A 13,026-nucleotide genomic window follows, 5' to 3' on the forward strand; every position below is an offset into this window, starting at 1 on the left:
GATCTCACTTGTATCTCCAGCACTTATTATGGTATAATATATTATAACATAGCAATTAAGATTCTAGGTAGTTATCTGTTTAATTATATGGCCACAGCCTGACTCTCCCTAAAGACCTGAGATCTTCTATAGTAGATGTACCCGGGGATTAGAATTAACTTTTTTTCTTAATCAGATTTGGTGGTAATTGAAATAACTCCGTATCAAGTGTTCGTGGGCAGACATGTGCACATGTACATACACACTCCATTAGAAGTAGTTATAATGCATAAATCTTTTGCTCAATCCTTTCAACATTTTAAACAATTAACAGCAGTAAATGTTGTCTAATTGAGGCTTGCAAAATATAAGCAGAATCTGTGTAGTCACTGAATTTCAGTGGCTTAACATCCCACACATGTACACACAAATTGATTATTTCTAACAAAACCTTACTGGGAAAATAACCAGGTTTTGGACTACCCACATCCATGCTTTAATTCAGGCATCTATGTTGACAGACTGCCATCTTCAATGCACAGATTTCAAGATTAACCTACAGGGTACACTGAAGTTGGTCAGAAAGAGAAAGACCATTGCAGAATGAAAAGGATTTTATTTTTCCAGAGCCATAACTGATGCACATTACCACTGTTTGTATTCCATTCACTATAACTCAGGCACATGAAAATTTCTAAGTACAAGAGAGATAGAACATGAACAGCTATCCAGTAACAGCACTGTATGATGACAGGGTGGACAGACTTCTGGTGGACAATCAACCCTATCATATGATCAATCACGTATTCCTGGGTAAAGGTTGGAGCTAAGTAAGGTCCAAATTCTGCTCAATTATTTTATTTGAAGCACTACTATGCATTAAGTCAATGTGTCTTATGCATTCTATACGTTTAAATGCATATGATGATGTAGAAATGATGAAAAAGTACAAATAACTCCATATTATATTCTTCCACAGTGCCCAGTTTCATACTACTCGAAATTGACTTTAAAATGGTTAAATAACCCCACTAAATTCATTTATATACTGTTGGTTTCTACAGACTAGTATATTCTGAATTGTAAAATAAACTGACGCCTCAAAAATATGTTAAATTTTTTTTTCCTAATGTTTACTTATTTTTGAGGGGGGGAGGGTAGAGAAAACGGGAGATACAGAATGTGAAGCAGGCTCCAGACTCAGAGCTGTCAACACAGATCAGGGCTTGAACTTGTGAATCATGAGATCATGACCTGGGCCAAAGTCAGAGACTTAACCAACTGAGCCACCCAGGCATCTCGTTGATTTTATACATTTTTACCACAAATTAGAGACTTTACCATAAGTTAAATATCCACAAGTTGTGTTTTCTAAGGTAGCCTTAGCTTTAGTAGTAAGCCAAAGATTTCATTGTTGTAAATGAAAAATGCTTTAAATGTTAAAAAATGTATCTACAATAAGTATTAGTTTTTTTTTAATTTTTCACACTTGCCTACCACAACAGATGATTCTGTGTATACCTATATGTATGGCTGTACATTCAAGAACAATTCATTTAGATAATTATGTAAGAACACATCAACAAACTTTATATTGAGTATTTGTTTCTCCCAAATTTATATGTTGAAATCCTAATTCCCAAGATGATGGCACTGGGGGATGGAGCCTTTAGGAGGTGATTAAATCATGAAGTTAGAAACCTCATAAATGAGAACCATGGCCTTATAAAAGAGGTCTGAGAGAATTCTCTCACCAAATTCCACCATGTAAAGATACAAAGAGAAGTCAGCAATCTGCAACCTGTAAGAAAGTCCTCCCTAGAATCTGACCATGCCAGCACCTTGATCTTAGACTTTCCACCTCCAGAATGGTAAGCAATAAATTTCTGCTATGTATAAGCCACCCAGTCTATAGTATTTTGGTATAGCAGCCCTAATCTCCCTAAGACACTACTGTTAATGCATTAATACTAATTGCTCATTTGCCTCTAAAATAACCAATTATGCTAATAAACAGTGTTAAACTTGTTCATATAAACTAACCCTGCATAACGGAAGCTGTATTGTTAATAAATTATTTCAGTGTGTATTTCTTTATTGAAACAATGTAAGAAAAAATGGTAGAAAAACCTCACCCGCTATGTAATAAGAATAACAGATTGCCTTATGAATCTGATTTATGACCACTAACTAAATATGGTAACCTTGAGAACAGGGTAAAAAACAAATTGAAATGCCAGATAATCTAAATTCAGCAGACTTTAGGTGATGTTTTCCTATAAATCATGGCTTGTTTCCTTCAAAATCTAACACTTCACAACACTGTTAGGTAATTTTCCTAAGTGAAACATATACACTAATTAATAGGATTCAAGATCTAAGGTTTTAAAAATATTTTAGTCCATGCTATTCCTATGGAAAATATGTACATTACATACCAAGAGCACAGCTTTTCCTTTTCTCTTACAGCCTTGTCAGTCTCTAACAACAACCTGGACCAAGTCTTATACCATCAGTTTTCCTGGTTCTCAGGCCTTCAGACCCAGACTGGTATCAATATCATTGGTTCTTCAGCTTGCTGACTTCAGATCTTAGGACTTTTGGGCCTCCATGAGCATGTGAGTCAATTCCTTATAATAATTCAACAAATATAACAGGTATATATAGCTCCTGTTGGTTTTGTTTCTCTGGAGAACCCAGACTAATATATCACTACATTACAAACATTCACTAGAGTTTCTTCTAGTTATGACTTCAACTTTTTTTGTCTTTCTAGTACATCTAAAGAATTTTTGGTATATGAATATTTTTGTAGCATTTCAAAGTGATCTGAATCAAGTTGAAATTTTTGAGCCTTTTTAAACCACTATTAATTTTTAGAAGATTTCCATATTGAAATCATATTATATATGCTATATATAATCATGCTTTAACTGCACTTCATATAAAGGATTATTCTGATTCTTTAAAAATATGTCATGATTTAAGTACAGAGGGCTGTTTATTACTTCATTTAGTGTAAAAACTCTGATTTATTCTTTTCTTGCTACTCATTTAGAATGTTGCCATAATTTATCACTTATTATATGTTAGACACTGTGCTTTTTTCATATTCATGATCATATTTAATTCCACAATTATTTCTTCTTTACAGATGAGAAAATGGAAGCATATAGAGGTTAAGAAACCTATACAAGATAAACAGAAAATAAATGGCCAACCAAAGATTTGAATCCAGGCTATCATCCTATACAAACCATGTCCATATACATACCATATTCGGTCTTGTTCTCTGTCTAAATAATTATTTTTGATTTGCTGGTATAAGGTAACAAATTTCCTTTCAGGAAAATAATGTTGTTTGTATTTACTATGATTATATTTTTCAGTACAATACACTTCCTGTCCTTATCAGCATTAGTTATGTTATTTTTTATATTTGGTAATTTAAAACACCAAATAAAATTTCTATTTCATTTTAACTTCTTACATTACTAGTTTAAAAAATACTAAATTATCAATATAGACTGATTTTGATACACAAGAATGGCAATTTCATACGGTTCAAGTAATTATAAATGAGGTTGAAATATTTTTTCCATTTTTAATATTTTAAAATCTCTTGTGAATTTTCTATCAAACTTGCTTTTTCTTACATTGCCAAAGTATTTTTCTTATCAATTTGTATGAGCTTTGCACATACAACATTAACTTTTTGATCTAGTAACTTGATGAATAAACAAGGGTATTATAACATAACCAGATAATGCTCAATATTTCAATATAAAAGATTAATGTTGTAGGGTAATTTTGATATTATCTAGAGACAAAAACCCAAAACTCACAGATATTTAAATATTATTAAGGTAAACAGAGACAACTGATAATTTTGCATTTTAAACAAAAATACCACTTAAATAAAACAGGTGCATATGGAAAGCAAAAGTACCTACATTTATTATCCTTTTTTTAATTTTTTTAACGTTTATTCATTTTTGAGAGACAGAGAGAAACAGAGTATGAGCGGGGAAAGGGCAGAGAGAGGAAGACACAGAAGCAGAAGCAGACTCCAGGGTCTGAGCAGCCAGCACAGACCCCGATATGGGGCTCGAATTCACAAACTGCAAGATCGTGACCTGAGTCAAAGTCGGTTACTCAACCGACTGGGCCACACAGGCACCCCCATACACTTATTATTCTTTAGCATTATCTTAACTTAAAATAACTCTGGTGCAAAACTGAAGTAACTGAACTAGTAACTTCATTTACTATATCCAGTCACATCCAGAAGTACATCAAGATTCTGTGGGATAAGGAAGAAAGGTGGTGGAGGGGGGAAATGGAGTTACCTGATTGCCAACTAGTATTCAGGACAGACATTACATATTTTTAACATTTAATCTCACAAGTACTGAACCTAAAGAATTAAATATTTGCAAATGTATATTTACACATTCACAAAGAATTGTTTTAGAAATTATATACTTATGTATACAAAACTGAAGTATCAACTTTTCTCTTTCTTAATAATTTCCACAGAGGTCTTTCTTGACTTCATCTTTAAAATATACTCATTGTGTACATTTATTTTTGTTAGTAATTCAAAGCTTTTGATTGCTGTAGTTTTTCTTGACTCTTTCAAAAGGCAGTGAATGAAATCATTGATACTAATTACATATATGAAGAAAAGATTTATTTTTACTAAATCAAATATGTGAAATACTTAAATATATGCTTTGCATATTTTTATAAGTTTAATCCTCATAACAGCATTATAATTTTATTAGCTTTACACTAAAAAAACTAAACTAAGCAAAAAAAAAAATCTCAAAGGTTGCTAAAGAACAATTAGGCACTGTATGATGGCTTTGTAAAGCGTCAGCTTTACTAGGCTGAACTGCATTTCCCAAAATGCCTTTTCTTGTATGTTTCCATCTATGGGAGGTTTTTGTGGAAGACAGAAGCGAAGTGGCAGCTATTTAGTAGCTCACACACATCGTCACTTACCTGCTGGCTCATCATTTTGGCTGGAGGTATTCGCAAAGTCTTCCTCTGGATTCTCCTTCTGTTCTCTGACCCCAGCTATAGATTCAGCTCCAAGAGGAAGGTCCTGGTTCCTACAAGACAGCCATACCATCAAGGTCAGAGGCAACAAGAATCCGTATGGATTTTCACTCATAGTCGTGGACTCTGGCTTGTGTTTGGAGGTCCAGATTCTTCTAGTTCTACTTCTCTGATAGAATCCTGACTAATACAAGTACAAAATGATCAAAGAGTAGATGACAATCCCTGTGCCACAACGGTGCTTACTTGGTGAATATAAACTCAGGATTTAGCCAATGTTTGAACCTGGTATTTTGTAACACAACTATTCCGTCTCTTTTCGCTGCCAACATAGTGACTTAATATATTAAAGTACTTTGAGAAGTTGTGGGGTATTATACAAATTTAGGTGTTTATTGCTATTACTAGTATCAACATTATTATTAAATTTTGCCTGCTGAATAGGCAAAGCATGCTTTCAAATACCAACTTTATTAGAGGTATACTAATACTAAATGTTAAAATTTGGTTACAGATGATACAGGTTTCCATTTTTATTGGACCTTGAAATCCTCTCAAAGGCATTAGGTTGTTTAATTACTGAGCTAAGAAACAGCTGAAAAAGTCAAGAAGTCAAACAATCTTTTAATTGAACCCACTGGTTCAACACAGAATCTCAATGTACTTAGTCCCTTTTACTGTTGACATCTGTTATACAGCTACCAGCTATTGCCCTCATTTCTGCCATAATTGAACACAATGAATATATAGAGATAGAGATACACAGTTGACCCTTGAACAACATGGGTTTGAACTGTGTGGGTCCACTTACACACAGATTTTTTTTTCACTAAAGTAAAGCGCTCTAAATATATTTACCTTATGAATTTCTTAACATCTTCCTTTCTCTAGCTTACTTTATTGTAAGAACACACTATATAATACGTGTAACATACAAAATATGTGTCGATCAACTGTTATTGGTAAGCTGGCCGAAAGTAGGCTACCAGCAGTTAAATTCTGTGGGGGAAGTGGGTTAAAAGTTACACACAAATTTTAGACTTAGAGTGATGTCAGTGCCCCTAACCCCTGTATTTTTCATGGTCAACTGTACATTACATGTATAACAAATAAATAAATATACTTTAGAAAATGAAAGACAGGTTTCCCACTGATGGAAGAAGTCAGAAATCACCAAATAAAGAATGATATAATAAATCCCAAAATGCTGGATTAGATTTGGAGTTATCAGTTGTTTGGAGTTATTAGTTATTCTGAGTTTGGTATGATTTCACACCTTTTAGAAATATGTGTGTATATAAAAGAAATATAGGAGTGTGAAGCATTTCCTGTCTGTATCCAACGAGAGAACCTAGAGCAGTGATACTGAGGTAGCAGCTAGTACAACTAGTGAACCAGTGCACAGACCTTAGTTTCTAAATACAATCCCCCAATAAAAGGGACCAGGGACTCTTGGAAGTAGTTGATTCTAAGGCAAAGATAAAGAAAATAAACATAAACCAGGAGTATCTTAATATTGCCAAGAGATAAAGAACTGATAAAAGAAGAGAACAATGATGACAGCATGTCAAAGGGACACAGAAACCAATATGAAAGAGCTCTCAGTGGCCAAATCTAAAACAATTTGAGAAACAAGAATTGATAGTTTTGTATAATAACCCAGAGATTAAAGCAAATATCGATGGGTCCATGGCAGTATAAATAAAACTCTTCATTAAATTTTCAATTTTATAAATGTAATGAAGGAAGACCAGAACCCCACAGTAATAATTGTTGTAGCTCAACATTAGTGAATAAAATTACAAAGAGAAACAGAATTTTGTATAACCTCAAATGATTTTCCCTCTGATACTGCTTAATTACCTGAGGTAAAATTGTAACTATACAGTTGGAGAAACTAGGTAGACATCACCTTAACCAAAAGATCAAAGTTAATATCAGCATAACAAGCATACTGACATCATGCAACTGTTGATGTGATCCATTCATATTAGCAGGGCCCATCTCTTCTATTTTTTTTACCAAAATTCAAAACTTCAACATAATCATGAGAAAACATCAGCCAGACATCAGACTCAAACTGAATGACATTCTATAAAATACTTTCAAAAGTGTCAAATGCTCTTCAGAAATGTCAATGTCATGAAAGACAAAAGACAGAAACTGTCACAAACCAGAGGCAACTAAGAAGAGAGGACAACTAACTGCAAGGTAGGGTTCTGGATTAGATCTTGGAATAAAAAAAAATAAAGGAAAGATAGCAAAATCCAAATAAATTTTGTATTTTAGTTAATAGTATTTTACCAGTGTTTATAGTATCACCCCACTTATCTTAATTTTGAGAACAGTACCATGAGTATGATGTTAACTCTGAAGGTGGGTAACGGGTATCCAAGAACTTTAATTTATTTTAGGGCAGAATTGATATGAGGTTAAGAAAACACTGGCGCTGATGCTGGCATTGATATTTGGTAAAATGAGGTGTTGAATTTTGAAGCTGTCTTCAGTCTTGATTAGAAATCAGAACAACAAGGGAGCCTGGGCAGCTCAGTCGGTTAAGAGTCTGACTTCAGCTGAGGTCATGATATCGTGGTTTGGAAGTTCAAGCCTCATGTCGGGCTCTGTGCTGACAGCTCAGAGCCTGGAACCTGCTTCAGATTCTGTGTCTCCCTCTCTGTCTCCCATGATCACACTGTCTCTCAAAAATAAATAAATATTTTAAAAAATCAGAATAACAAAAGTGCTTCTAAAAATTATGTGGAATCTGATCCTCACACTGTGCTGTACTTAGTCATGCAGCTATCATTGAGCATATAAATGATTCAGTCAGAAAGAGTTAACACTATTAGAATATACAATTTTTTTCAAATATTAAAGCAGTTTTAAGCTATTAACATTACACAAATTACATGTGGTCTTCAGAACCATTTATTTATAAATATTACCCAAAAACTATGTATTAAAATATAAGTATGAATCTAATGTTATGCTTTCATTTATGATCTACCTTGTTCTATCAGGATTTAAAGTAGATATGCCCTAATAAACCTATTAGTAATAATGGGCCAGAAAAATTATTTTTCATAATTTTCCAATAGATCTGGGAAAACTTCTTAGATAAGGGAGAGGCAAAATTGAACTATCTATAGAGGTATTAATAACTGACAAATCAGCTAATTTGGGTCATAAGCTAACAATTGTAAGGAATATTACAGGAAATCATTTAGTAGATACAAGCAGCCATTTAAATTTTGCAAAAGAATGAATTTATCATTTTAGATCAGATGGTTTTGATTCCAATTATACTGATATATTAGTACTATATAAAACCTGAGAAGACCATAGCCAGACCAATCATTTCACTTTTTAAAAAAAATTTTTTAATGTTTTATTTTTGACAGAAAGAGCGAGCGAGCACACACACATGAGTGGGGGAGGGGCAGAGAGAGGGAGACAGAATCCAAAGCAGGTTCCAGGCTCCGAGCTGTCAGCACAGAGCCCCACACAGGGCTCGAACTCACCGACCACGAGATCATGACCTGAGCCAAAGTTGGATGCTCAACTGAGCCACCCAGGTGCCCCCCATCATTTCACTCTTTGAGTGAAGAAACTAAAGCCATTTATGGGTTCTCTATTAGAATACTGAACTTCACTTTTGCACAACAGATTTGCTGGCAGAATTCAGGTGTTGTGAAAACCACCACTAAACCTAAACCTAAACCAAAATGGGAAAAGACTCGTGTCAACATCATCGTCATTGGACACATTGATTCTCCAACTCTACTACCACAGGTCATGTGATCTACAAATGTGGTAGAATCAACAAACTATCAAAAAATTTGAGAAGGAGGCTGCTGAGATGGGGAAGGGCTCCTTTAGGTATGCCTGGGTCTTGGATAAACTGAAAGCTGAACATGACTGTGGTATCACCATTGCTATTTTCCTGTGGAAATTTGAGATCAGCAAATATCACTAATGCCCCAGAACACAGAGACTTTATCAAAAACATGATTATAGACACATCTCAGGCTGGCTCTGCTATTCTGATTGTTGCTGATCGTGTTGGCGAATCTAAAGCAGGTCAGATCTGTGAACATGCCCTTTTGCCTTATGCACTGGGTCGGAAACAACTAATTGTTGGTGTTAACAAAATGGCTTCTACTGGGCTATTCTATAGCCAGAAGAGATACAAGGAAATCATTAAGGAAGCCATCACCTACATTAAAATAACTGGTGGGGTGCCTGGTGGGTCAGTCAGTTAAGCGTCTGACTCTGGATTTCTGCTCAGGTCATGCTATCGTGGTTCATGGAATCAAGTCCCATGTCAGGCTCTGCACTGGCAACAAGGAGTCTGCTTGGGACTCTCTATTTCCCTCTCTCTCTGCCCCTCCTCTTCTAATATAAATAAACATTTTTTAAAAAAAGAAGTAAACTTGGCTACAACCATGACACAGCAGCATTTTTGTCAATGTCTGGTTGGAATGGAGACAACATGCTGGAGCCAAGTGCTAATATACCTTGGTTAAAGGTATATTTATCCATCCATAAAGATGGTAATGCCAGTGGAACCACACTGCTTGAAGCTCTGAATTGCATTCTACCTCCAACTCATCCCACTGAAAAGCCCTTGTGTCTGCCCCTCCAGGATGTCTACAAAATTGTTGGTATTGATACTGTCTCTGTGGGCAGAGTGGAGACTGTTGTTCTTAAACCCAGAATGGTGGTCATCTTTGTTCCAATGTTACAACTGAAGTAAAGTCTGTTGAAATGCACATGAAGCTCTGACGGAGGCTCTTCCCAGGAACAATGTGGGCTTCAACATCAAGGACATAACTGTCAAGGATGTTTGTCATGGCAATGTGGCTGGTGACAGCAAAAATGAGCCACCACCAATGCAAGGAGCTGGCATTACAGCTCAGGTGATTATCCTGAACCATCCAGGCCAACTCAGTACTGGATACCCACCTATGCTGAACTGTTGCACAGCTCACATTGGATTGATCATTGTTCTAGAAAAAAGCTGGAAAATGGCCCCCCAACTTCTTGAAATCTGTTGATACTGCCATAATTGATATGGTTCCTGGCAAGCCTATGTGTATTGAGAGCTTCTCTATCCTCCTCTGGGGTATTTTGCTGTTTGTAATATTAGACAGATGGTTGCTGAGGGTGTCATAAAAGCATTGAAAGAGAAGGCAACTGGAGCTGGCGAGGTCACCAAGTCTTCCCAAAAAGCTCGGAAGGTTAAATGAATACTATCCCCAATATCTGTCACTCATCATTTTTTTTTTTTATTTCTCTTTTTGAGAAAGAGCAAGCAGGGAAGAGGGGCAGAGAGACAGAGAAAGAATCCCAAGCAGGCTCCCTGCTCACTGCAGAGCCAGACGAGGGGTTTGATTCCACAACCTTGGGATCACTACCCAAGCCAAAATCAAGAGTCAGACACTCAACTGAGTAAGCCACCCAGGCTCCCCACCAGTCTTCATCACTGGTGGAAGAATGGTCTCAGAACTGTTTGTGTTACTTGACCATTTAAGTTTAATAGTAAAAGACTGGTTAAAGATAACAATAAAACATTCCGAAGTAAAGGAGATAAAATAAGTACTTTTTTTGTACTTTCAAGTTATTTAAATTCCAGTTAACATATATATTGTAATCTAGTTTCAGAAGTAGAATTTGTTAATTCATCGCTTACATACAACACCTCACAACAAATGCCCTCCTTAATACACATCACTCCTTTAAACCATCCCCCACCCACCACCCCTCCAGCAATCTTCAGTTTACTCTCTATAGATAAAAGTCCATCATACGGTTTGCCTTTTTTTCCCCCTATATTCATCTGTTTCATTCCTTAAATTCCACATATGAATGAAATTTTGGTCCAGTTGTTTCCGTTTAAAAGTACTGATTTTAGTCAAAACTTGACCAAAAATCCATCACAGAATTTTGAGATCCATTAAAACAAAAGTTTAATGAGAAGAAAAAGAATACTAAGCACCATGTTGGTCTTCAGCTGATTAATTTTTCATCACGTATGGAAAAAAAAATCTAATTCTGTGTGAAAACATTCAAAAGCAAATAGATGTCCCAATCATAATTTTATGAACATATCTGCCAGTCTTCCTTTTATGTTTTCTCTGTCTTTACCAACTAGCCTCTATGCTATCTATCCCCCAAAATACATGTGTTCTACTTTAAGTCTGTTTGCTCTGTTTCTCCTACCTAGAAAAATTTCTCATTTTTTTTTCCTAATGTATGCATTTCCATTCCTTCTTTAAGAACCAGTTAAAGTAACACCTATTCTAAAAGAATTCCCCAGCAAGAATTAATTGCTCTCTTCCCTGTACTCTCTATAACACTCTTTTTCTCTAACTACACTCATTCATTAGCCCATCTATCCATTTTTCAACAAATATATATGTTGAACTATGTATATGTAGAACTAACTATGTGTTAGTTCTAAGAATTGGATGTACATTGATAAAAAGAAAAAGCACACATGGTTCCCAGATCGAAAACACAGTAATAGCAGAACATTTAAATGTAAGTGTGTGGGTTTTTTTCTAGGCATATAGATTAACAGATGATGGATAGGCATAAGCATTTATGATATGTAAGTGTAATATATAATTTTTACCTACGATCTCTGAGTTACTATATTTCCTATATTGGAATCATTACTATCATTCTATGAGCATCATGCGAAACAATAAAGCAGACTGTATTTTTTTTTAAAACCACTATGTCATCCTAGGAGTTAAAAAACATCATACCACAGAAGTAATAAAGAAATTAAAGACAAACCTGTATGTTTACAATTATCACAAAACAAAATACAAAAAGGCAAATATTTCCAATTGGTCTACCTAGAATGAGTCAGTCATGTTTCCTACACATTTAAAACTTTGCTAATAAACTGCTGTATAGAATCATAGTGGTATGTTATATGCACAAAGTACCCATTTTAATCTTGAATTTTCACACATTTTTCAAGATAAGATAGTAAAATTAAAGTGAACTTCAGTGGTAATCATATCCAATTTCTTAAATGACATGCTGAAAAACAAATGTTTTAACCACTGAAAAATGTGTTAGCCCCTACAGGAAAATGTAATTAACTTTTACAGATGGTTAATTAAAAATATGAGGCAATTATGGTGCAAAGCTTTCTGTATGTGTCCTTTCTTTCAATTCAATATAGCAATACTAAAACAAAAATAGCAAAGAGACTGTCCCAGCCCATGTCTCTAATTCCAGTGCTCACAATAATGCCATAATAATGTACATAATACCCCAATAGGAGTTTGGTGAGTTGACTTACATTTTACAAAGAATAATGCAACCCAGATAACCTAGACATTAAGCAATAGAAGTGGAATTCTGGGGTACCTGGGTGACTAGGTCGGTTAAGCATCCGACTTCAGCTCAGGTCGTGATCTCATGGTTTGTGGGTTCAAGCCCTGCATTGGGCTCTGTGCTGACAGCTCAGAGACTGGAGCCTGTTTCAGATTTTGTGTCTCCTGCTCTGCACCCCACCCCCCACTCACGCTTTGTCTCCCTCTGTCTCAAAAATAAATAAACATTAAAAAAAATTTTTTTAAAAGAAGTGGAATTCTAACTTCAGCTCTGATTGAGTTCAAGATATTTCCAAAGTGAGTTTATTCATTGGACTAGCCCCTCCCCCCCCCCCCCCCCCGCCAAAAGAGAGAGAGAGAAGTGCAATTAAAGTAACTTTTTTTTAAAGTAACATTTTTAGCAAGAAGCCCCCCCATACTGTGAGCATACGGTGTGACAAATCAAATGTTTAGTGATTTGATCCCTAACAGTGGAAATCAGGTGTCAACAATGTTCCCATTTTCTTGGAGAGTTATAGCCACTTCAAAATTTCAGAGAAAACAAATTTTTTCTCTAAATGGACAATTGAATGAAATTTTCTCTCCTGACAGAAACCCTTGGCAATTACGTAACTCTAACTCAAACAAA

General features: G+C 35.3%; 1 pseudogene; it reads left to right on the forward strand.

Annotated features, from left to right (window-relative positions):
• The first annotated feature begins 695 nt into the window (after nucleotides 1–695).
• Nucleotides 696–10,292, forward strand: LOC124524450 (elongation factor 1-alpha 1-like; annotated as a pseudogene).
• The last annotated feature ends 2,734 nt before the right edge of the window (nucleotides 10,293–13,026 follow it).

The sequence above is a fragment of the Lynx rufus genome, unplaced genomic scaffold (assembly GCF_022079265.1).
Source record: "Lynx rufus isolate CCGP_SWC_20201006 ecotype Redwood Valley unplaced genomic scaffold, mLynRuf1.p SCAF_10, whole genome shotgun sequence".
NCBI classification, from domain to species: Eukaryota; Metazoa; Chordata; class Mammalia; order Carnivora; family Felidae; genus Lynx; species Lynx rufus.